Genomic DNA, 25377 nt, shown 5'->3' on the forward strand with positions numbered 1-25377 from the left:
AGTTAGATCAATAGCAACCAGGTGTAGAATTCCTAAAACGTGTGTATCAGCATCATTTTTCCACCCTATCCAGGGTCAGGGAACTAAGTGGCTAGGTTACTTCCTTTTTAAATTTTAAAGCAAGATGCCCATTATTGAGGTCATCAGAAATGACTCTTTGTTCTAGTGCTCCGTTATCCAGGTTAACAGAGGGGAACAGTGAAACAGATGTGGTCGTTAATCCACAGAATCCCTGTTGACTCAGAATAGCATCTTTTTTACTTACTCTGTATCAGCAGATGATACTGCCTTTCTGTATAGAGTTTCATGGTTTACAGTTTGCTTTACCCATGTCTCTCCACAGTGGTAAACGTCTCGTTAGATCCCAGGACTTTGTGTTTCTCTTCCTCCAGGCCATTTTCCCAGAAGCAGGTAGTCCAGCTCCAAATGTCTATCATCCTTGTTTTCTTCAGTCGGGTTAAAATAGAGGCTTGTAAGAGTCCCCAGATCCCAGGAACAGTCATGGAAGGTAAACTGGGTGGTAGTCGGTGATTTCTCTGGATGCTGGGAGCTGTCATCAGGTCTTCAGAGTACAAATTTGTGGAATCCATTAACATCAGTGCTTGCTACTAATGGTAACCAGACCCAACCTTCTCTCAGCATCATGCTGCGGCTTAAAAGGGTAATTCCCGCGCAGTAACTGACTACCCTTTCTGGTTGCACTGTAACAGAGTGATCACATGAGACCAGCAGGGTCTTTGTGGGTCTCCCCTGTCTATGAGAGCTGCCCTGCTTAGGGTGCTGCACAGCACGGAGGCAGATGCGGCTGACTCGCCGGGTGTTGGACCTGCAGAAGAGTTGGTCAGCACTTTAAATCCCCTGAGACACCTCCTTGGTAACCTCCACCCCTTCCCCCATCCATTCATTCAGATAGTGTTTGCTCCGGGAGTGCTTGTGCTGGGAGTGGCCCAGGGGCCAGAGCTGTGTGAGACCTGGCATGTGCCTTCACAGTGCCTCCAGGATGCTTGAGAAAACCAGTCTGCTCTACATGAAGATCTAGGCAACAATACAAGGCAGGCTGTAAGGCACCCAACCCATGCATTTTACAGGTAAATCGAGGGAGCATGTGAAACTCAAGCTCTTGTTCCTAAACTAGGCATGAAGTAATACCAGGAGAAGGGGAGAAGTGAAGTATTTTAAGCATCATAAGTAAAAGTACTTAAGAAAAACAGTGTCTGTGTCTTTGGAAAGTGAGGGGCCCTTTTCCAAGAGGAGTGGTAGAGGGGAATGACAGTGCATGTATGCCCTGGTGTTTGCCCATTGGTCTGGTGCTCTGGTCGTGGGCCGGGCCTTCTTGGGCAAGCAGAGTGGGATGGTAGAGAAAGTGTTACCTCAATTGGGAGCCAAAGAAATTTGGGTCTTCATTGAGGCAGCTAAGCATAAGGTGCCTAACGTCATATTTGAGGGTGGAACGTAAAGATCTACCAGCTGGAAAAATCCTAGATTACTTGGCATCTGGCCTGGAGTCCCTAGAACACAGAGCCTAAGGTAAAGGCTTATGTGCTGCACCTTTATCAGAGAGTACAATCCCAGAGAACAGAAGTGAAGGAGAAGGCGAGATGCAGGGAAAGGGCAGGCCAACATGAGGATAATTTATTGATCTGGCTAGCACTTGGTGTCAAGCCCAACCAGTGGTTCAGTCTTTCAGGGTTTGAAGAACTGACTGCTCCTCAGGACAATCAGTCAGGAGCGGAAGGGGTCCCCTCTCCCATGGGCCAAAGGCTTATCCCACTGGGCATAATTCCCCTGCATTTCTGGGTTGCACATGCCCAGTCTCCCTGAGTAGGCCCTGCTGTGTCTCAACCCCCAGTGTAAATAGGAAGCCCTAGGGCCGGAAGCAGGAGGTACAGGAAGTGGGCATAAGTCTAGGCATGGTTGGGTGGTGCCTGTGGGAAGTGCGTAGCTCTACAGCAGTGTCACTACAGCAGTGTCTGGGGCTGGAAGGAAAGGCCAAAGGCCCTGGTGACAGATGCGGCTGAGAGGCACTTGACCACACACCCGTACACCACAATGGACAGGAGGCAAGATAGATTTTCTTTCAATACCAGCAAGAGTGTGGGGCACAGAGTGGGGCTGGGGGTGGTGCCAGGAAGCATTATTAGTTTTCCTGTGGATGGAGATGAAGAGGAAAGATGCCCAGGTAGCAACAACAGCTGCCGTTTAGTTTGCCGTGCCCCAACCTCTGGTCAAACAAAACTAGTCTACAAAGAAAACGTTATCTTCTCCAGTCCTCCTCCATGGAGCCCTGCACCTAACCCAGCCCAGGGCAAAAGGTTCTGTAGACTCCTCTGTTAATATTTAGCACCAAGGATGTGCCTTGCATCTGTGTAGGCATGTGATGGTTTAGCAAGCAATGTACAAGCATAAAAAGGGGGCTTAGAGTCAGCAGAATTGAAATAAAGTCAATCTCTGACACTGACTACCAATTTGAAAATTACTTTTACATTCACCCTTCTTTACCCTCTTGAATAGTTAACCCCTTTGTCCCTTGAACTCTTAAGATCTTCGTTTCTTTAGTAAAGATAGCAGCACTATCTACTGCTGTATCAGTTTTCTATTGCCGCGTAACAAGCCACCCCCAAAACTTAGGGGCTTAAAACAACCACCATATCATTTATTCACAATTCTCTGGTCAACAATTTAAGCAGAGCTTGGTTGGGACATTCTTCTGATGGTCATGCCTGTAGTCACTCGTGTGGCTGCAGTCACCTGGTGGCCCAAAAGGATGATGTAAGTTGGCCTTGCACATCTGGTATGTGCTGCTACCAGCTGCTTGGTCGAGGGCTGTGCTGTCCGGTACAGTAGCAACTAGCCGCATATGGCTATTGAGCACTTGAAATGTGGCTGGCCCGATTTGAGGTGTGCCGTAACTGTAGAATACACTGGATTTTGAAGACTTAATAACTGTGTCCAAGGTAATCTATCTCATTAATAATTTTGATATATTGGTTACATGTTGAAATGCTAAGTTTTTAATATTGGGTTAAATATAATATATTAAGCTTAATTTCACCTGTTTCTATTTGCCTGCTTCTTTTTAGTTTTCTAATATGACTATTAGAAAATTAAAAATTACATATATGGCTTGCATTATTATATTTCTACTGGACAGCATTATACTATATGAATGAAATATATAGTTGCATTACAAATGGAACTATGATGTAATTTCACAGTTTATACATATAAATGATGAAATAGGTAAACAGTCCCACCTTTCACCTCTGGCCCATACATTTCACTTCTGGTAGAAGGATCCAGAATTATTTAAGGTTGGGGAGCTTGGACTAGCATACAGAGTCTTGCTTTGTAACACCTCTGTTTTGTGAAGGAGGGAAACAAAGGCCCAGAGGGTTAAGTGACTTGGTAAGAACTAGAGCCCAGGACTCCTGCCATCCAGGCCTTGGCTGCACTGCTCATGCCCCTCAATGATGTGTCATTGAATCCCAGGCTTCTCAGTGGACCATCTGCTTCTCCAGCTTAGGTGCTTCCCTCCTCTAGACACCCCCAAACCCTTCCCCATCACATCCCATGCCTTCATGCCACTGGCAGCCCAACTCAATCCCAAGCACCAGAAGCATATACAGTAGCTCAGAGTCCTACAGTCTGACATTCTGCTGTAGTCAGTTGATGTTCACTCACCTTGCTGGACCAGGTGGGACAAGATGGGGAGCAGGACCCCCAACCCAACCAGGAACAAAGGATGAAAAGTAGAGACTGTAATTAGTGACAGTCACTGAGCTGGGCTGAGGAAATCCACCTAGCCTTTTGACCCAAATGCTCTAGGTCCTAAGGAAGTCTGCAACTTCTGTGGCCACAGCAAAGCAGAACTGTACCATATACCTTGCTGAAGCTCAAAGATAACTATTAGGCAGCAGGAAAACAATTACCAGGTATTGTAGTGATCCTGGGGAGACTTGAACTAAAGCACAGCAGGAAGCATGAATAGTAAGGGATAGAATAATTAGATACCTGGGAGCCAAAATATCTATAGATAGGAATTGGATATGGGACGCTTAGGGTTCTCAAGTCTAGCCAAGTGGGTAATGGTGTCATTCACTGATAATGTGACTATGAGGAAGAGGAAGAGGTTTGGTAGAGAAGATCATAGGTCTGGTTTAATTATGTTGTTTTTAAAGTACCTGTGGGAGACCCAAGCGGAGATGGTCAGTAAACAACTGTAAGTATGGATTTAATTGTGGGAGAGAAGGAAGGACATGAGAAATTGATTGGGAGCCTTATCAAGTAGGAGGTAATTAAAACCATTGGCAAAGATAAGATTCTCTGGGGGAGGGCGGTGTAGACTAAGAAGATATTGCTTGAGAGGGAGACCCTGGGAAACAGCCATGTTTGAAGTACAGGGAAGGGAAACAGAACCTTCGAAGTAGGCCAAGAAGTGATCTAGTAACAGAGCTTGGTACTTAATCTATAATTGCTAAAGAAAAGGAGAAAGAGATTCCTGGAACATCGTGGGCCATGTGTTTAGCATTTTATTCCCCAAAGGGCTTTGTACAGAGAAGACAGGGAGTAACATTTGTTGAATTAAATTAAGTTGCATTGTATTGCACTGCACTGGTTTGAACTGAATTGAGTTTCCTACTTCCTGGGCTGCTCTAGCTGTTTTAGGCTTTTTCCCTGCTCTGTTCAGCTTCTCCCCCTTTCCCTCCTCTTGTTCACTGTGTCCAGTATACAGCAAGAACTCTGTTGCCCAGTTAAACATTTCAGGGACTTAGTAAAAGCTGATTATCTCACCAGTTACCATTTGCCAGCCTTCAGATGACTGTGAACAGAGTGACTAGATATCAGAGGCTTAAGTAAAAGGACACTTAATTACCTCTCATAATAAGCAGTCTGAAGGTAGGTAGCTTCAGGTTTGGGGCAGGACTTATGTTATAAAGGACCCAACTTTTGTTGTCTTTCCTCTTTGGTATCTTAAGTTTGTTGATCCTTAGTCCCCAGGTTTAGCACCTCATGCTTATGGGATGTTTGCCATACTTCCAAGCATCATATCCTAAAATAGTCAAGTTCTTGGAAGGAATAAAATGTCAGGCCTCTGCTGTATCTTTGACAGAGATAAAAATCTTTGTCAGAAGTTTCCCCAGCTGATTTCCCCTTATGTCTCATAGGCCAACTTGGCCATTACTAAACCAAGCACAAGCAAAAGGAGATGGTGTTACCATTCCGATTTAGCCAAATCATGGCTCATCCCTTGGAGCAAGAGGAAGATTCACCTTCCCTGAGCCTGGTACCACCAGGAAAAAATGGGATCCTGAAAACTAAGGAAGAAGGAGGGATGGGTGTTGGGTAGGAAACCAATGGTGTCTTCCATACCCATATTTTTGGTCCTTGTAACTTAGGCTTGAGAACATTCAATCCAACACTTATTGAGTGGCTACTGTGTAGCAAGAACAGTTATTTTACCACTGAGGCAGGTAACAGGTCAGGTTTTAAAATACTGACTAGATCCTTCTGCCTACCACCTTTCGTTGGCCTCTGTTATTCCTTGGAGGCCTTTCCTGCTTGGGATACTGAATCAGCCCTCTGGGTTTTGCTCAGTTCTAAATCAATATTGCAGCCACTTGCCTCACCATCTTGGCTGGTGCAGCTAGTCCTAACTTTGGAAACCCTGTATTCCTATCATCTTTGTTCTGTTTGTGGTGGACCTTGTCCTCTGTACTCCTGGTCTCCCCTTCAGCTCCTCCCTTTAAAATATTTTACCACCTATTCTCCTTTCTGTCTGTGATGAATCTCCCTCCTTCCCAGTTTCCATCGGTCAATCTCAATGTCGTCTTCAAGCTTGTTTGCTCACTCTCTTCTTCCTGCACCATTCACTCTCTTCAACCTCGTGCCTTGCATTACTTTGTTCTTGAGGAGTCACCTGCTCGCCTCTGCTGACTGTTCCCAATTTGAACACAGTCCCTGGCTTAGAAAGTTCCAGTGAGTCCCCATTGCCTGTTACATGAAGTCTCTAGCCTGACAGAAGGATAGCCACCGAGCCAATAACAGTGTTGTCTATGTAGAAGAGACTTGAGTGAGAGAAAAAGGTGTTGAGGGGTTCCGTATTACTTGAATCTTTTACTGCAAGAATGTGTTCTGTGTAACTTGCAAAATTTAAAAAGAAAAAACCTCTAGCCTAGCTTTCGAAGTTTTCCACGTTCTTTCCAGGTCCTCTTCCACTGCTCTTCTGCACGAACTTTCCTCTCCATTCAAACTGGCATCCTTCCTACCCTCAAGACCAGGCTTGAATCGTTGCACAAACACAACCTATTATCAAATGACTCATGACTTTCCTGCCAGACTTAATTTCTACACGTTCTTTAATCTTCCAAGACCTAGACTGTCTAACAATTTGCTCAAGAGCCCCCATCCCACCTCCTGGCAGCCACCACCCCTCCCCATGAGTCTCCCACAAGCTCTTCCTTCTCTGAACTCCGAAGCACTTTTGCTGTTGTACATCAGGGTTCTGAACACATCTGCCCCTTTGTGTCATTGATCTCTGCTCTTTGGGTACTGCCTAATAGGGCATCCATTCTCCGTGCCTTTATTCATTCACATTCTGATTTTAGCTGACGACACGGAATGTGGCTGGAGTGACCGAAACAGGATTTCACCTTACAAAAGTGAGCTTTAAGATGTGGTCTCCAGAAAGGCCTTGCCTATAAACTGGAATACCTGAACTAGTCATTTGACTTTTTTTTTTTTTTTTTTTGCGGTATGCGGGCCTCCCACTGTTGTGGCCTCTCCCGCTGTGGAGCACAGGCTCCAGACGCGCAGGCTCAGCGGCCATGGCTCACGGGCCCAGCCGCTCCACGGCATGTGGGATCTTCCCAGACCAGGGCACGAACCCGTGTCCCCTGCATCGGCAGGCGGACCCTCAACCACTGCGCCACCAGGGAAGCCCTGAACTATTCATTTGACTTTTAAATGTAATATCTCTGATATTGTAGCCTTGAGGCATTACTTAAATACCACATTGTTATTTACTATTCTTATTTATCTCATCCCCCTAAGAAGATTGTAAACCACATGGACAGTGTCCTATCTTATTTATTTCTATTTACCCCCCACAGTATCTTTCCTAGTAAATATTTGTTGGTTTGATTTTAATCCTATTTTCTTACATTTTCTTCATATGAAGAAAATGCAGATCAGCACTCAAGACTCATTTTTTAAATACTTATGACCCTACATATGAATTTGCAGGTTGATGTTTCCAACCCCCTTTGTATAAGTTAAGTGGCCCCTCTAGCTCTATAAGCACCTACTTGGAGGTACAAAGTCTTCAAGCGCCTTCCCCAGGTTTCTACTTTCCTCCCTAATCTGTAGGAGGTTGAGAATGAAGGGAATTCGTTCTGCCAGTGGGTTAGGTTGCCTGGAGATGGCCTAGTCCACTCGTCTCCTTGAGATTATTTTGTTTAGAAGCTTGTGAACTGCACACAGCTCTGCCCACTCTCTGGCCTGAAGAAGACAGCATGGAGTAGGCCAAAAAGAACAAAATGGAGGCAGGGAGCCGGGTGGGGTAATCAGAAAAGCTGAATGCAGAGAGCTGAAGTTCACTGCCTGAAGTTGCTGTGAAGCTGGTGGGAGGGGTAGCATCCCAGCCCCCGCCTGTGGCTGCTGCCTGTTGGCTTTAGTAATTGTATTCTGAGTAGCATTTAGACAGGCCTAGAATGTGAATTCTTGCAGGGGAGGCAGCCAGCACAATCCCGCTTTGTTCCAGTTCTTTGAGGACTAAGGAAATAATTTTTAAAACAATACCCTCCTTCCTGGGCTGTCACTTGTTTGTTTGCTCTGAGGATTTCTCAGTAACTCTTTGGTCTCTGTTGTGTGTGTGCTCCTAACTCTGTGCTCCTAACCACAAGCAGGAATTGGTAGAAAGGAGGGTTTGGGTTTATATGAAAGGCTGGGGATGTATTAATGGTGACATTCTACGTACGTTGGACACTCATAAAGGGCCATGGACCAGGGTCTCTCATTCACTGTTCCTTTAGGCATCTATTCAATAAACACATTCTAGGCCTTGGTTTTGTGTCTAGGACCATTCTAAGAACTATTTGGGGTGGAAAAGAAGTAAAAGATATGGTTCTTGCCTCAAGAAGCTGTAGTGAGCATATAATAATATTATTATTAATAATGGCTGACACCATTTATTGAATCCTTTTTAGTCTGACTAGAAATCAGGCTAAAGACATTATAGATATTGCTCAGTTTAATCAGCCAACATTTCTTGAGCACTTCTTGTCTAGGCACTGTGCTAGGGGCTGGAGTAGGGGACCTTAGTCTAGCAGGAAGACAGATATCATTAAACAAGTGATTACAGGCATGCAGGAGTGCCACGTCACTCTCAAGGGTACTCCTCCCAGCAGCATTGTTACTGAACCAAACAGATCCACTCACCCGCACACAGTAAAGGAAATCTACTGACATCCAGTTGTGGTGAAGGAAAGTGCAGTGTTTATTGTAGACCCCAGACAAGGAGAACAGGTGGCTCATGCTCTAAAACCCTGAAGTCCCCGAAGGGTTTCAGCAAAGCATTTTCAAAGGCAAGGTGAGGGAAGGACATCCCAAGGTATGTGATCAGCTCATGAACATTTCTCTGGTTGGTTGACGGTGAGGTTGAAGGTGGTGTCACAGAGGTAACATTATCAATCTTTAGGTGCCAGTAGGTCTGGGGGCTACATGCTCATGATCACCATGTAGTCCATTTCTTCCATTTGGTGGTGGTTTTAGCATCTGTATAACAACCCAGTAAATACGCATCAGATGCTATTATCTAAGTACTTCAGAGAGAAGCTACAGCATAGGGGTCTGTCCTGGGAAGGCCCCACAGGGTCCTGCTCGATTACAGTATCAGATCACCTACAGCTTGTTAGAAATAACAAATGTAGGGCCCCACCCAGACATGCCATATTTTAACAAGATTACTGGGTGATTCATTGATATGTACACTGAAGTTTGGGAAGCACTGGCCAGCAGACAGGGGTTAGCTTGGTCTAAAGTAGAGGATGAAGGAAGGCCTCTCCCAGGCAGTGACTGTTAAACTGAGATGTGCTGAGGACCCAGCAGGAAAGAAGATGACAGGTGGGGCTGGGATGAGGCGAGTTTCAGGCAACGGGAACAGCCTGTGAGCAGGTGGGGCTGTGAAGTACAGTATGGAAGCTGAGCAGAGGGATAGGCAGGAGCCAGGAGGGGAAGGCCTGGTAAACCAGGGTAAGGAATTTAGATCCAGTGAGAATGGATTGAAGAGATACTGTCCCCAATGTATAGATGAGGCCACCAAAGCTCAGATAGGTTGAGTAATTGGCCCATAGCCACACAGTTAGTAATTCACTGGTAAACTAATCAAAGCTGGGATGTATATCCAGGTCTCTAATTCTGAAGCCCATTTTATGAACCACTACATAATTTTGTCCTCTCAGGTAATTAACAAGACAAAATATACACACAATATAATTTTTAATGCATCTCTGTATAAGTTAGGATTTGAAGACTCTTATAATGGCTTAGATAAAACAAGGAGATTAAATTTGGAATAAAATAATAAAACCCATGAACTGAGAGGAGATATAAATTCCATCTGAGCACAGATATTTCCCCCCCTAAGTTTCTTAGGAGATACGGTATAAAAGGAGACATTGTAAGTTGTATAGTTAACCCTTGTTATCTGAAAAAATGAAGTAGACTTCTTCCTCAAGAAGAACGTTTTTCTTTTTCCTATCATTAAACTGTAAGAGGAAGCATGAAACGACTAATTGTGAGGGCAAAGCACTCTGTGATTCAACTAGGGTTGTGCTGCTAGGCTGAGAGACCCTTCCTTTCTCTCTGCTCGCAGGGTGGGCAGCACGGCTCATGGGGCCAGAAGCCAGGAGGGAGAGGCAGGGAGGGAATGGAGAGACCAAGTGCAGCCGGTGTGCTCTGCATCTCAGTCCAGATATGTGAGATTTGGGCATCACAGGACGAGCTGAGCGCCTGATCTCCTCCCAGGAGCCTGACTGGGTCCTGTGTGGTTCATGGATTTCTGAGAGGTCAGATTGCAGGGAAGGAGAGAATACAGGCCCCTGTCCTTGGTGTTGGGGGAGGTTAAAAGAGGAGATGGGAGCCCTGGGGTTCAGGGGATTCTAAAGCTATTGGGAGATATGACCTTTAATCTTGGGTAGCTTCCAGTCTAATGGGAGAGGCACAGCCCCTGCCTTTGGACAGCTCCCAATGTGATAGGAGAGGCACAGCTCCTGTGTTCATGAAGTCACCCTGAAGGGGAGTGACAGACCAGCCCCAGGGAGCCCCCAGGCTGATGGGAGAGATAGAAAGCACAGACATAGGAGAATAAATAAGAGCACAATGATCAAAGTTACCAAAGCTATAAAAAAAAGTCACAGCCTTTCTGACTCCACACTGCCACCGGAGGACTCTGAAACCTTCGCTTCTTCTTGCCTTTTCCTGGCAAGCTGCAAAAGCAGCAAGTGCTCATCACATCTGTAAAATGGGAAGCCATGAAGTCAGTCATGTCAGAGATTGTGCCCGCCTTGGTTGAGCTGGTCTCCTCTGCCCAAGACTTGTTTCAGATGCCTCCTTATGGCCCTGGCAGGAGGGAAGGAGAAGCTCCTGAACAGAGACAGATAGCTGGCAACACCCAGGCTGTCTCTCTGCTCCCCTCATCCAAACCCCAGCTTGGCTCACAACTCACACTCCGCTGCGCAGGCGAGGCTGGTGGCACGGGTTGGGCCAGTTCCCGCCTCTGGAGGACAGCTGTGCCTCTAGAGCACTGTCTAGCATGCGTTGTATTTGTCTGGCCATCCTTGGCAAAAATGGAATCCTTCTGTCTCCCTGCCTTTCCTCCCTAGCACCTCCCCTGGAGACCATGACTGCTGATGTCAGGCAAGAGAGAAAGAGAACTTGAGGTCTACTGAAGGCGATGTTGGACTAATCAGGAAGCTCTTGCTTTTGTCCCACAAATGACTTACATGTCACCTTGAGCAAATTCTCCTCCATTCCTTTTCTCTGCTACCAGGACCACCGTTTTCCCATCAATATTAAACTAAGGAAACATGGTGGACAGGAAAGACCACATGATGTGAAATCATGAGACCCAGTTTCAATTCCTGGCTCTCCTGCTTCTAACTGTATGACCTTGGGTAAGGCGAATCCACTTTCCCACAGATAAAGGATTTTTAAAATTTTCCTTATTTTTTTGGCTGCGTCGGGTCTTAGTTGCAGCACACAGGGTCTTCACTGAACCACGCAGGATCTTTCTTTATGGCGTGAAGTCTCTTCATTGCAGTGCTCGGGCTTCTCTCTAGTTGTGACGTGCAGGATCTGTAGTTTGCGACACGTGGGTTCTCTAGTTGAGGCGCGCGAGCTCAGTAGTTGTGGCTCACGGGCTTAGTTGTCCTGCGGCATGTGGGATCTTAGTTCCCTGTCCAGGGATCAAACTCGCGTCTCCTGCATTGGAAGGCAGATCCTTTACCACTGGACCACCAGGGAAGTCCCCAGATAAAGGATTTTTAAAAATCACTTGAGCTTCAGTTTTCTTACCTGTAAGATGGAAATTATGACAGTAATGTCTACCATACTGGGAGGTTATCAGGGTCAATTATAGTGAATATGCTGAAATACTTTGACAATTTTAAATCATTTAATAACCAGTGTTATTTTTTGAAGGGGAGATAGATACCCTTCCCTTTCCTCCTCACATGGTTGTGGTGGTGATAATATTGAAAAAAAAATCATATGTGAAAACAAAAAGTTTATTAAAATGTAAGAGATTCATATTAGCCAAAATAAATATTGAGTCCACACAGGTCTGAGAGCCTGAGCGGCAGGAACAGCTAATTCATGACCAATACTATGTAGGGCTGAGGGGGAGAAAGGATAAGTGGGAAACCAGGTCTCAGGCTCAGATAACCCAGAGTCTAGAAGGAGAAATAAGGCTAAGAGTCGTGGCAGTAATACATAATACTAACTGCTGCATTTCAGACTAAGTGCTGGGGAGGTTCAGAGGCCTATGTGGAGGAAATACCTTTTACTATAGCTACATGTATAAATGTATTTATTTATTCAGCAAATATTTTTGACCACCTTCTATGGGCTGGACACTGTTCTAGATGTCAGAAATATAATGGTAAATAGATAAAATCCCTGTATTTCAAGGAACTTACATTTTAATAGGGAAAGACAGGTAATAACCAAGCTAAAATAAGTAAAAATATGTGGTACATTAGAAGGTAATAAGTGCTAAGAAGTTATAAAATAAAGCAGGTAAGGAGGACAGTGAGGGTTGTTGGGGCAAGATGGTTTGTAATTTTAGACGCAGTGACCAGGAATTCCTTACTGAGAAGGGAACATGGGAGCAAAGATCAGGGGGAGAAAAATAAGGTAATAGACGAGCATGGTGGTGTGGACCAGGAGCAGAGCAGCAGAGGAAGCGAGGAGAGAGCAGATTCCTTTTCCAGGAAGAGGTGATAGGATTTGCTGATGCTCAGGGGCAGGGTGAGAGGGAGAGAGCGGAGTCAGAGATGACTCGAGGGTTTGTCATGAACACCTGGAAGAGCTGTCATTAAATGAAATGGGACTCCACTGTGCCGGTGGAGTGGGAGGAAGAAGGTGAGATCAGGAGCTGAGTTTAAGACTCTGAGACCCTTGTTAGAAATACAGTCGGAGGTGCCACGTCGGCAGTTAGATACATGGGTCCAAAGTTTGGTGGAGAGGTCTGGGCTAGAGATGTAAAGCTGGGAGTTTTGAGCATACAGATGGTGTTTAATGCTGTGAGACTAGATGGGATCCCAAGGCAGAGGGCCCATGTAGAGAAGACCTCCTGGGACCGAGCCTGGGGCACTCCAGCACTAGAAGTTAGGAGGAAGAGGAGGCTCCAGCAGATGAGATGGAGAAGGAACAGCAATAAGGAAGGAGTAAAATAGGAGATTGTGCTGTTCCAGGTGTCAAGTGAAGGAAGTGCTCCGGGGGGACAGAGCGATCACTTGTGTTGGGAGCAAGAAAGCTGAGAGCTCGGAGTTCATTTACCCCTGGACTTATGCTACTGAGGTGACCTTGATAAGAACAGTTTGGGTTGAATTGTCGGGGGGAATCTTGACTGGTACGGGTTTAAATGAAGTTTGGAGAAGAGAAATTGGAGGACGTAAGCGTGGGCAGGTCTGTAAGGATTTTTCCTGTAAAGGAAGAGAAAGAGGGCCATAGCCAGAGGCAAGAGTGTGGGCAAGGGAAGGCTAATCCGTGGGTTGGGATAAATCACAGCATTGTAAGCTGGTGGGAAAGATCCAGTAATGATGAGGCAGGAGGAAGAGAAGAATTGCTGGAGCACTGTTGCTGAGTGGGCAAGAGGGGATGGGGTCCAGAGCATAGATGGGTCATCCACAGATATGGGAGAGAAGGTGAAACATACAAGACAGAGGTAGGTGGGCAAATGGAGCGGTGGCACCTGTGGAAGTTCTTACTCCTTGCTTCTATTTTCTGTCAAAGAATAAACGTGGCCATCAGCCAAGAAATGGTGAGGGAATCCCAGTTGAAAAAAAATGAAGGGGAAGGGGAAAAAAAAGAGATGCAACCCCAGTTTCTTTCAAAACAAAGTGTAAGGGAAATAAAGAGATGAAATTTACAGATTAAAAGAGACATAATTATCAGCTAATGTGTGGACCTTATTTGGATTTTGATTCAAACAAACAGTAAAAAAATGGACATTTGTGAGCCCATTGGAAATTCAGACATTGAATGGATATTTGATAATAAAAGTTATTGATAATTTTGGAGGCGTGATGTTACTAAGGTTATGTTTTGTAAAAGGGTCATCTTTTAGAGATAGATGCCAAAAAATCACTATTTATAGATGAAATTATACAGTAACAGGGGTTTGCTTCAAAATAATCCAGTGGAGAAGTGGGGGAGAAGGGTGTGTGTGTGTTAGATAATGGATGATTGGCCTTGGGTCAGTAATTGTCAATGTTGGCTGGTGTGCATATGGAGATTCACTCACCATACTTCATAGTACTTCATTATACTTCATAATAAAAATTAAAACAAAGGAAAAAAGAATGGGGAAGGAGAGGTTGGGGGTTAAGAAGAAAAGGGAAGGTATGAATTGCCATCTGGGAGAGCAGATGAGGGGGAGATGCATTTGATTGTCCCATGCCATTAAAGGCCCCCTTGAGATTCAAAAGCATGAATTAAAATGAAGCCAGGCAGCATCGAGGTATGTATTTCCTCAGCCACGAGCAGCTATACACGTGGGGGCACAGAGTAGGTGAAGCGTTGTGGGATTAGCCAACTAAGTACAGGAATTGAGAATATCATCCTCCCATTGTGTTAATAAAGTCTTGGAGGACTGGGGTTCTGTCTTTGCTTCAGTGACTTCACAGCTAATCTGACTAGCTGATTCCCTAGCCCACCCACATGTTTTGACTAAAACTCAATACTCTATCGCAAGTACTTTAAAATGATTTATTTGGAGGTGCTCACTGGAGGGGGGAATATGGGGATATATTGTTTAATGGGTACAGTCTCAGTCTGGGAAGATGAAGAAGTTCTTAGGATGGATGGTAATGATGGTTGCACCACAAGGTGAATGTACTTAATGCCACTGAACCGTACACAAAGTGGTTAGAATGGTAAATTTTATGTTATGTATATTTTACCAGTTTTTTTTTTTTTTTAAGATTTACTTGGTTGCATCTACAAGCAAAAAAAAAGTGGGAATGGAAGTGGTTTCAGTTGCCTTGTGTCTCATGCTCCTCCCCTTTGGTCCTAAGTAGCAGGTAATCTTGGTTTGCGAGTCCTCTCCCCATGTGCACATGGCTGGGACAAGTGTGATATTAATGCCTCTCATGAACAATGTCAGATCCCCATTTTCTTTTTTTTTTTATTGAAGTATAGTTGATTTACAATGTTGTGTCAACCTCTGCTGCACAGCAAAGTGGCTCAGTTTTACACATATATACATTCTTTTTTAATATTCTTTTCCATTATGGTTTATCCCAGGAGATTGGATATAGTTCCCTGTGCTCTACAGTAGGACCTTGTTGTTTATCCATTCTAAATGTAATAGTTTGCACCTACCAGCCCCAAATTCCCAGTCCATCCCTCTCCCTCCGCCCCCCCACCCCGCCCCAGCAACCACAAGTCTGATCTCCTGTGAGTCTGTTTCTGTTTTGTAGATAGGTTCATTTGTGCCATATTTTAGATTCCACACATAAGTGACATGATATGGTATTTGTCTTTCTCTTTCTGGCTTACTTTACTTGGTATGATAATCTCTAGTTGCATTCATGTTGCTGCAGATGGCATTATTTTGTTCTTTTTATGGCTGAGTAATATTCCATTATATATATGAACCACATCTTCTTTAGCCATTCGTCTGTCGATGGACATTTAGGTTGTTTCCATGTTTTGGCTGTTGTGAATAGTGCTGCTATGAACATAGGGGTGCATATCTTTTTGAATTATAGTTTTGTCCAGGTATATGCCCAGGAGTACATTGCTGGATCATATTTTTGGTTTTTTAAGGATCCTCCATACTGTTTTTCATAGTGGCTGCACCAACTTAACACTCCCACCAACAGTACAGGAGGGTTCCCTTTTCTTCACACCCTCTCCAGCATTTGTTATTTGTAGACTTTTTGATGATGGCCGTCCTGACTGGTGTGAGGTGATACCTCATTGTAGTTTTGATTTGCATTTCTCTAATAATTAGTGATGTTGAGCATCTTTTCATGGGCCTACAGGCCATCTGTTTGTCTTCTTTGGAGAAATAGAAATAGAAAAAGACCTAAATAGTTAGGTCTTCTGCCCATTTTTCTATTGGGTTGTTAGTTTTTTTTGTTGTTGAGTTGTGTGAGCTATTTCTATATTTTGAACATTAAGCCCTTGTCAGTTTCCTCATTTGCAACTATTTTCTCCCATTCCTTAGGTTGTCTTTTAGGTTTTTTTATGGTTTCCTTTGCTATGCAAAAGCTTGTAAGTTTGACTAGGTCCCATTTGTTTTTGTTTGTTTTTATTTCTATTGCCTTGGGAGACTGACCTAAGAAAACATTGGTACGATTTATGTCAGAGAATGTTTTGCCTATGCTCTCTTCTAGGAGTTTTATGGTATCATGTCTTTTTTTTTTTTTTTTTTTTTTTTTTTTTAAAGTTTATTTATTTATTTTTTTAATTAGTTTCTGCTTTATAACAAAGTGAATCAGTCATACATATACATCTGTTCCCACATCCCTTCCCTCATGCATCTCCCTCCCTCCCACCCTCCCCATCCCACCCCTCCAGGCGGTCACAAAGCACCGAGCTGATCTCCCTGTGCTCTGCGGCTGCTTCCCACTATCTATCTACCTTACGTTTGGTAGTGTATACACGTCCATGCCTCTCTTTCGCCTTGTCACAGCCCACCCTTCCCCCTCCCCATATCCTCAAGTCCATTCTCAAGTAGGTCTGCGTCTTCATTCCCGTTTTGCCCCTAGGTTCTTCATGACATTTTTTTTTTTTAATTCCGTATATATGTGTTAGCATACGGTATTTGTCTTTCTCTTTCTGACTAACTTCACTCTGTATGACAGACTCTAGGTCTATCCACCTCATTACAAATAGCTCAGTTTCGTTTCTTTTTATGGCTGAGTAATATTCCATTGTATATATGTGCCACATCTTCTTTATCCATTCATCCGATGATGGACACTTAGGTTGTTTCCAGCTCCGGGCTATTGTGAATAGAGCTGCAATGAACATTTTGGTACATGTCTCTTTTTGAATTATGGTTTTCTCAGGGTATATGCCCAGTAGTGGGATTGCTGGGTCATATGGTAGTTCTATTTGTAGTTTTTTAAGGAACCTCCATACCGTTCTCCATAGTGGCTGTACCAATTCACATTCCCACCAGCAGTGCAAGAGTGTTCCCTTTTCTCCACACCCTCTCCAGCATTTATTGTTTCTAGATTTCTTGATGATGGCCATTCTGACTGGTGTGAGATGATATCTCATTGTAGTTTTGATTTGCATTTCTCTAATGATTAATGATGTTGAGCATTCTTTCATGTGTTTGTTGGCAGTCTGTATATCTTCTTTGGAGAAATGCCTATTTAAGTCTTCTGCCCATTTTTGGATTGGGTTGTCTGTTTTTTTGCTATTGAGCTGCATGAGCTGTTTATAAATTTTGGAGATTAATCCTTTGTCAGTTGCTTCATTTGCAAATATTTTCTCCCATTCTGAGGGTTGTCTTTTGGTCTTCTTTATGGTTTCCTTTGCTGTGCAAAAGCTTTGAAGTTTCATTAGGTCCCATTTGTTTATCTTTGTTTTTATTTCCATTTCTCTAGGAGGTGGGTCCAAAAGGATCTTGCTGTGATTTATGTCATAGAGTGTTCTACCTATGTTTTCCTCTAAGAGTTTGATAGTTTCTGGCCTTACATTTAAGTCTTTAATCCATTTTGAGCTTATTTTTGTGTATGGTGCTAGGGAATGATCTAATCTCAAACTTTTACATGTCCCTGTCCAGTTTTCCCAGCACCACTTATTGAAGAGGCTGTCCTTTCTCCACTGTACATTCCTGCCTCCTTTATCAAAGATAAGTTGGCCATATGTGCGTGGGTTTATCTCTGGGCTTTCTATCCTGATCCACTGATCTATCTTTCTGTTTTTATGCCAGTACCAGACTGTCTTAATTACTGTAGCTTTGTAGTATAGTCTGAAGTCAGGGAGCCTGATTCCTCCAGCTCCGTTTTTCGTTCTCAAGATTGCTTTAGCTATTCGGGGCCTTTTGTTTTTCCAAACAAATTTTGAAATTTTTTGTTCTAGTTCTGTGAAAAATGCCATTGGTAGTTTGATAGGGATTGCATTGAATCTGTAGATTGCTTTCGGTAGTAGAGTCATTTTCACAATATTGATTCTTCCAATCCAGGAGCATGGTATATCTCTCCATCTATTTGTATCATCTTTAATTTCTTTCATCAGTGTCTTATAGTTTTCTGCATACAGGTCTTTTGTCTCCTTAGGTAGGTTTATTCCTAGATATTTTATTCTTTTTGTTGCGATGGTAAATGGGAGTGTTTTCTTGATTTCATTTTCAGATTTTTCATCATTAGTGTACAGGAATACCAGAGATTTCTGTACATTAATTTTATATCCTGCTACTTTACCAAATTCATTGATTAGCTCTAGTAGTTTTTCGGTAGCATCTTTAGGATTCTCTATGTATAGTATCATGTCATCTGCAAACAGTGACAGCTTTACTTCTTCTTTTCCAATTTGGATTCCTTTTATTTCCTTTTCTTCTCTGATTGCTGTGGCTAAAACTTCCAAAACTATGTTGAATAAGAGTGGTGAGAGTGGGCAGCCTTGTCTTGTTCCTGATCTTAGTGGAAATGGTTTCAGTTTTTCACCATTGAGGACAATGTTGGCTGTGGGTTTGTCATATATGGCCTTTATTATGTTGAGGAAAGATCCCTCTATACCTACTTTCTGCAGGGTTTTTATCATAAATGGGTGTTGAATTTTGTCGAAAGCTTTCTCTGCATCTATTGAGATGATCATATGGTTTTTCTCCTTCAACTTGTTAATATGGTGTATTACATTGATTGATTTGCGTATATTGAAGAATCCTTGCATTCCTGGGATAAACCCCACTTGATCATGGTGTATGATCCTTTTAATGTGCTCTTGGATTCTGTTTGCTAGTATTTTGTTGAGGATTTTTGCATCTATGTTCATCAGTGATATTGGCCTGTAGTTTTCTTTCTTTGTGACATCCTTGCCTGGTTTTGGTATCAAGGTGATGTCGGCCTCGTAGAATGAGTTTGGGAGTGTTCCTCCCTCTGCTATATTTTGGAAGAGTTTGAGAAGGATAGGTGTTAGCTCTTCTCTAAATGTTTGATAGAATTCACCTGTGAAGCCATCTGGTCCTGGGCTTTTGTTTGATGGAAGATTTTTAATCACAGTTTCAATTTCAGTGCTTGTGATTGGTCTATTCATATTTTCTATTTCTTCCTGAGTCAGTCTTGGCAGGTTGTGCATTTCTAAGAATGTGTCCATTTCTTCCAGGTTGTCCATTTTATTGGAATAGAGTTGCTTATAGTAATCTCTCATAATCTTTTGTATTTCTGCAGTGTCAGTTGTTACTTCTCCTTTTTCATTTCTAATTCTATTGATTTGAGTCTTCTCCCTTTTTTTCTTGATGAGTCTGGCTAATGGTTTGTCAATTTTGTTTATCTTCTCAAAGAACCAGCTTTTAGTTTGGTTGATCTTTGCTATCGTTTCCTTCATTTCTTTTTCATTTATTTCTGATCTGATCTTTATGATTTCTTTCCTTCTGCTAGCTTTGGGGTATTTTTGTTCTTCTTTCTCTAATTGCTTTAGGTGCAGGGTCAGGTTGTTTACTCGAAATGCTTCCTGTTTCTTAAGGTGGGATTGTATTGCTATAAACTTCCCCCTTAGAACTGCTTTTGCTGCGTCCCATAGGTTTTGGGTCGTCGTGTCTCCATTGTCATTTGTTTCTAGGTATTTTTTAATTTCCTCTTTGATTTCTTCAGTGATCACTTCGTTATTGAGTAGTGTATTGTTTAGCCTCCATGTGTTTGTATTTTTTTTTTTTAATTTTTTTTTTATTATTAATTAATTAATTTATTTTTGCTGTGTTGTGTCTTCGTTTCTGTGCGAGGGCTTTCTCCAGTTGTGGCAAGCGGGGGCCACTCTTCATCACGGCGCGCGGGCCTCTCACCATGGCGGCCTCTCTTGTTGCAGAGCACAGGCTCCAGACGCGCAGGCTCAGTAGTCGTGGCTCACGGGCCTAGTTGCTCCGCGGCATGTGGGATCCTCCCAGACCAGGGCTCGAACCCGTGTCCCCTGCATTAGCAGGCAGACTCTCAACCACTGCGCCACCAGGGAAGCCCCATGTGTTTGTATTTTTTTACACATCTTTTCCTGTAATTGATGTCTAGTCTCATAGCATTGTGGTCGGAGAAGATACTTGATACAATTTCAATTTTCTTAAAATTACCGAGGCTTGATTTGTGACCCAAGATATGATCTATCCTGGAGAATGTTCCATGAGCACTTGAGAAAAATGTGTATTCTGTTGTTTTTGGATGGAATGTCCTATAAATATCAACTAAGTCCATCTCGTTTAATGTATCATTTAAAGCTTGTGTTTCCTTATTTATTTTCATTTTGGATGATCTGTCCATTGGTGAAAGTGGGTGTTAAAGTCCTCCACTATTATTGTGTTACTGTTGATTCCCCCTTTTATGGCTGTTAGTATTTCCCTTATGTATTGAGGTGCTCCTATGTTGGGTGCATAAATATTTACAATTGTTATATTTTCTTCTTGGATTGATCCCTTGATCACTATGTAGTGTCCTTCTTTATCTCTTATAATAGTCTTTATTTTAAAGTATATTTTGTCTGATATGAGAATTGCTACTCCAGCTTTCTTTTGATTCCCATTTTCATGGAATATCTTTCTCCATCCCCTCACTTTCAGTCTGTATGTGTCCCTAAGTCTGAAATGGGTCTCTTGTAGACAGCATATATAGCCTTGTTTTTGTATCCATTCAGCCAGTCTATGTCTTTTGGTTGGAGCATTTAATCCATTCACGTTTAAGTTAATTATCGATATGTATGTTCCTATTACCATTTTCTTAATTGTTTTGGGTTTGCTTTTGTAGGTCTTTTCCTCCTCTTGTGTTTCCTGCCTAGATAAGTTCCTATAGCATTTGTGGTAAAGCTGGTTTGGTGGTGCTGAATTCTCTTAACTTTTGCTTATCTGTAAAAAATCTGTAATTTCTCCATCAAATCTGAATGAGATCCTTGCTGGGTAGAGTAAGCTTGGTTGTAGGTTTTTCCCTTTCATCACTTTAAATATGTCCTGCCACTCCCTTCTGGCTTGCAGAGTTTCTGCTGAAAGATCAGCTGTTAACCTTACGGGGATTCCCTTGTATGTTATTTGTTGCTTTTCCCTTGCTGCGTTTAATATTTTTTCTTTGTATTTAATTTTTGATAGTTTGATTAATATGTGTCTTGGCATGTTTCTTCTTGGATTTATCCTGTATGGGACTCTCTGCGCTTCATGGACTTGATTGACTATTTCCTTTCCCGTGTTTGGGAAGTTTTCAACTATAATCTCTTCAAATATTTTCTCAGTCCCTTTTTTTCTTCTTCTTCTTCTGGGACCCCTATAATTCGAATGTTGGTGTATTTAATGTTGTCCCAGAGGTCCCTGAGACTGTCCTCAATTCTTTTCATTCTTTTTTTCTTTATTCTGCTCTGCAGTAGTTATTTCAACTATTTTATCTTCCAGGTCACTTATCCATTCTTCTGCCTCAGTTATTCTGCTACTGATTCCTTCTAGAGAATTTTTAATTTCATTTATTGTGTTGTCCATCGTTGTTTGTTTGCTGTTTATTCTTCTAGGTCCTTGTTAAACATTTCTTGTATTTTCTCCATTCTGTTTCCAAGTTTTTGGATCATCTTTACTATCATTACTCTGAATTCTTTTTCAGGTAGACTGCCTATTTCCTCTTCATTTGGTTGCTCTGGTGGGTTTTTACCTTGCTCCTTCATCTGCTGCATATTTCTCTGTCTTCTCATTTTGTTTAACTTACTGTGTTTGGGGTCTCCTTTTTGCAGGCTGCAGGTTCGTAGTTCCCGTTGTTTTTGGTATCTGCCCCCAGTGGGTGAGGTTGGTTCAGTGCCTTGTATAGGCTTCCTGGTGGAGGGGACTTGTGCCTGTGTTCTGGTGGGTGGGGCTGGATCTTGTCTCTCTGGTGGGCAGGGCCGCATCTGGTGGTGTGTTTTGGGGTGTCTGTGAACTTCTTATGATTTTAGGCAGCCTCTCTGCTAATGGGGGTGGTTGTGTTCCTGTCTTCCTAGTTGTTTGGCATGGGGCATCCATCCCTGGAACTTGCTAGCTGTTGGGTGGAACTGGGTCTTAGCATTGAGATGGAGATCTCTGGGAGAGCTTTCGCTGACTGGTATTACATGGGGCTGGGAGGTCTCTGGTCCAGTGTCCTGAATTCGGCTTCCTACCTCAGAGGCTGAGGCCTGACACCAGGCTGGAGCACCAAGAGCCTGTCAGCCACACAGCTCAGAAGAAAAGGGAGGAAAAAGAAAAAGAAGAAAAGAAAAGTTATTTACATAAAATAATAATAATAGTTTTAAAAGAAAAGAAGAGAGCAACCAAACCAATAAACAAATACACCAATGATAACAAGCGCTAAAAACTAAACTAAGATAAACATAAATATCAGAAGCGAATCAGTCGCAGACAGCAAACCCCAAGTCTACAGTTGCTCCTAAAGTCCACCGCCTCAATCTTGGGAACATTCATTGTCTCTTCAGGTATTCCACAGATGCAGGGTACATCAAGTTGATTGTGGGGTTTAATCCGCTGCTCCTGAGGCTGCACAGAGAAATTTCCCCTTCTCTTCTTTGTTCGCACAGTTCCCAGGGTTCAGCTTTGGTTTGGGCCCCAACTCTGCGTATAGGTCGCCCTCAGGAATCTTTTGGGAAGTCTGAGGTCTTCTGCCAGTGTTCAGTAGGTGTTCTGTAGGAGTTGTTCCACATGGAGATGTATTTTTGATGTATTTGTGGGCAGGAAGGTGATCTCCACGTCTTACTCCTCCGCCATCTTGAAGGTCCCCCCAACTCTAGTAAACTTTGACTCTTTGTTTGCTTTATGGTGTGACAAGATGTTCTAGGCTCATCTTATATATTTGCTGCTTCAGACCCTTCTCCAAGGAAGCCTGATTTCTTTGGGGGGGATGGTATATAGAGTTCATAATCTGATTGCTAGGGGTACTCATTCCTTCCAGGATGATCCTTGTTTCTAGGCCTTGCTAGGCAGTGTGTGTGTGTGTGTGTGTGTGTGTGTGTGTGTGTGTGTGTGTATGGATGGATGTAACATAAAACATGGAGTTCATCCTGATACTCCCAGTTCACAATCAGGACTACAAAATTTTAACCTGATCTCATCGAGCTTACATTTGTATGTTCTTGCAATAGGAAACCCTTGTTTTTCAGTAATATAAATATTATTACTCATTTGGTTTATCCCACAATACACATACAAAAGTCTCAGAATAACAACAACAATAATAATACCATAGCTTCATCAATAATATGATTGTTGAAAACAGTTTAGGATTTTGGGGTGGGGGGAATGGAGCAGTTCTTTTTATTCTTAGGATATATCCCTCCAAGGATATACAGTCAAATTGTGTTTTAATTTCTCTATGTGTAGTTATGCCAACCAGCTGGACATAGAGACTCATTTGCTACACTTTCATTTTAGGGATTTCTTTCAAAAATATTGTTCCTTGGGGAGGGTGGGAGGGAGGGAGATGCATGAGGGAAGGGATGTGGGAACAGATGTATATGTATGACTGATTCACTTTGTTATAAAGCAGAAACTAATTTAAAAAATAAATAAATAAACTTTAAAAAAAAAAAATATTGTTCCTTATAATTATGTCAGATATTTACATGTTCCAAAGCAAATCCACAAAACAAGGTATCTTCAATATCCCTGTTCCCTCCACCTCATTCCTCCCCCTCCCTATAAGTCCTTTAAATTTTATTTTATGCTTTATCCTTTTATTGTCTTTTCAGAATATAAGAAAATACATATATATCTTTGCATTCATTCTCCCTTTCTTAAATAAATGGTAGCATATTAAGCACACTTTTTCCTGTCGTGTTTTTTTTCACTTGACAATAATCCTGTAGGTCACAACTTGGGCATCATATAAGATATATTTCAAAAAGATTCCTAGAACTGAGGCTACTGGGACGAAGAATAAATGCATACTTATTTTGATAGATATTGCTGCATTCCCCTCTACAAAGGTGGATGTGACCATTTTCTGCAGACACGTTTTAATGTTAAAGCAAATGATTAAGTGAGATATGTTATCTGTAGTGAGAAAGGCTAAATGATTGCCCTAAAGGACCGGACCTGGGACTTGAACCCTTGAAATGCCAACTAATAGTCTAGTGGTCTGACCTACTGTCCTGTACCTTCTCCCCATTTAACAGATGAAGAAAATGAGTCACATGTAGGGACGTGATCTATGCAAAATGATAAAACAAGCTAGGACCTAAAACCCATGTCTCCTAACACTAAAATTTGATCTCCTTTTAATGGGTAATTTATTTATGGTGAACTTGGTTTGATTATCTGTAGATGGGGAAGAAAAACATAATAGTTCTAAGTAAAAAAATTAATGAGATAATTATGGGTAAATTCTCCCTTGGGTGTAGGAGAGATTCTTTGAGGAATGGCTTAACTCCTTCAGGTGACTAGGGATTCAGCAATTTGATTATGATGTCAGGCCACAATAATAATCTTATGAAGAGAGAGATGATCCCCCCTTCCCAAAGTCCAGCATGCTTAGGCACCTTGCAGAATCTGTCCCATTTCTTGCAGAGTGCTTTGAATTTTTGTGAACAAAGATGCTGTTTTGCTATGTAAAACTGTCCAAATGGGTGTGGACAAAGATGTAATTTCCCAGTGAATGAACAAGCTGCAAAGCACAAAGTCTTTTCTTTTCCTTTCCTAAAGTGACCCTGGGGTTCTTCTTTGTGCTTGCTTTGTGACAGGTTGATTGACTTATGTGCAATTTGGGACGCTGGAGTGTTCCTTCCCGCTGCAGACTGGAAGGGAGCCCCCTCTGGTGTTACAGGAAGGAGGCTGAATGAGGCAGAGACGGTGAGTGGGGCTTGGGCCTGGGCCTGGGCCCCGTGTCTCAGGGGTAGGGTGGGAAGAAATTCTCACCTCCTGACCCTTCTCTTTGATGAGAGATATTTCAGGCCCTGGAATTTTCTGAGGGGACATCTCCTTCCTTCTCCCCAGAGTTGGCCACAGAGCCAGACCTCAAGGCTCTCCTAGGCCAGGAGGCTGACTTTGGGGAAGCATTTGTTCCTTTTTCTCCAGCAGATGCAGTGAGCCGGCATTAGCCCTGCCATTGTCCCGACTGTTCACTTCAATTGAAAAATTGGGAAACAGCTGTGTTTGTGGCCCTCACTCCCCCTTAGCCTGGCCTCCACAACCTGGGAGCCTCCTGAGTGACAGCCCCAGCATATGGGGGGCAGTCTGAGAACTCCTCCTCTGGGCGGAGCAGTGGGCCCTGGCAGATGGACAGCTGTCCAGGGCACCGTAAACAGCTGAAGCTGACATCACTGAAGCCACACCCTGTGTCCAGGGTCTGCATTGTTCCATTCTGGGGTAAAATTTCCTGCTGCTCCCAGCAACTCCTGTCTTAGTCTCAAGGCAGGAATGGCAGGGGAGTACATGCAAGAAGGGCTACAGATTTAACCAAGGAGTAATTGGCATTGAATCAGACGCTAGCAGCCTGGAGG

General features: G+C 43.0%; 1 protein-coding gene across 10 annotated transcripts in view; it reads left to right on the forward strand.

Annotated features, from left to right (window-relative positions):
* Positions 1-25377, forward strand: part of NFASC (neurofascin) — a 178376-nt gene that overhangs the window by 56518 nt on the left and 96481 nt on the right. For all 10 annotated transcript variants that reach the window (XM_081225480.1, XM_081225482.1, XM_081225483.1 and 7 more), the window contains exon 3: positions 24619-24727. The gene's annotated coding sequence lies outside the window, so the exon portion shown is untranslated. The remainder of the gene's footprint in view (positions 1-24618; positions 24728-25377) is intronic.

This window comes from Mesoplodon bidens (genome assembly GCF_964165515.1).
Source record: "Mesoplodon bidens genome assembly, chromosome: 2".
NCBI classification, from domain to species: Eukaryota; Metazoa; Chordata; class Mammalia; order Artiodactyla; family Ziphiidae; genus Mesoplodon; species Mesoplodon bidens.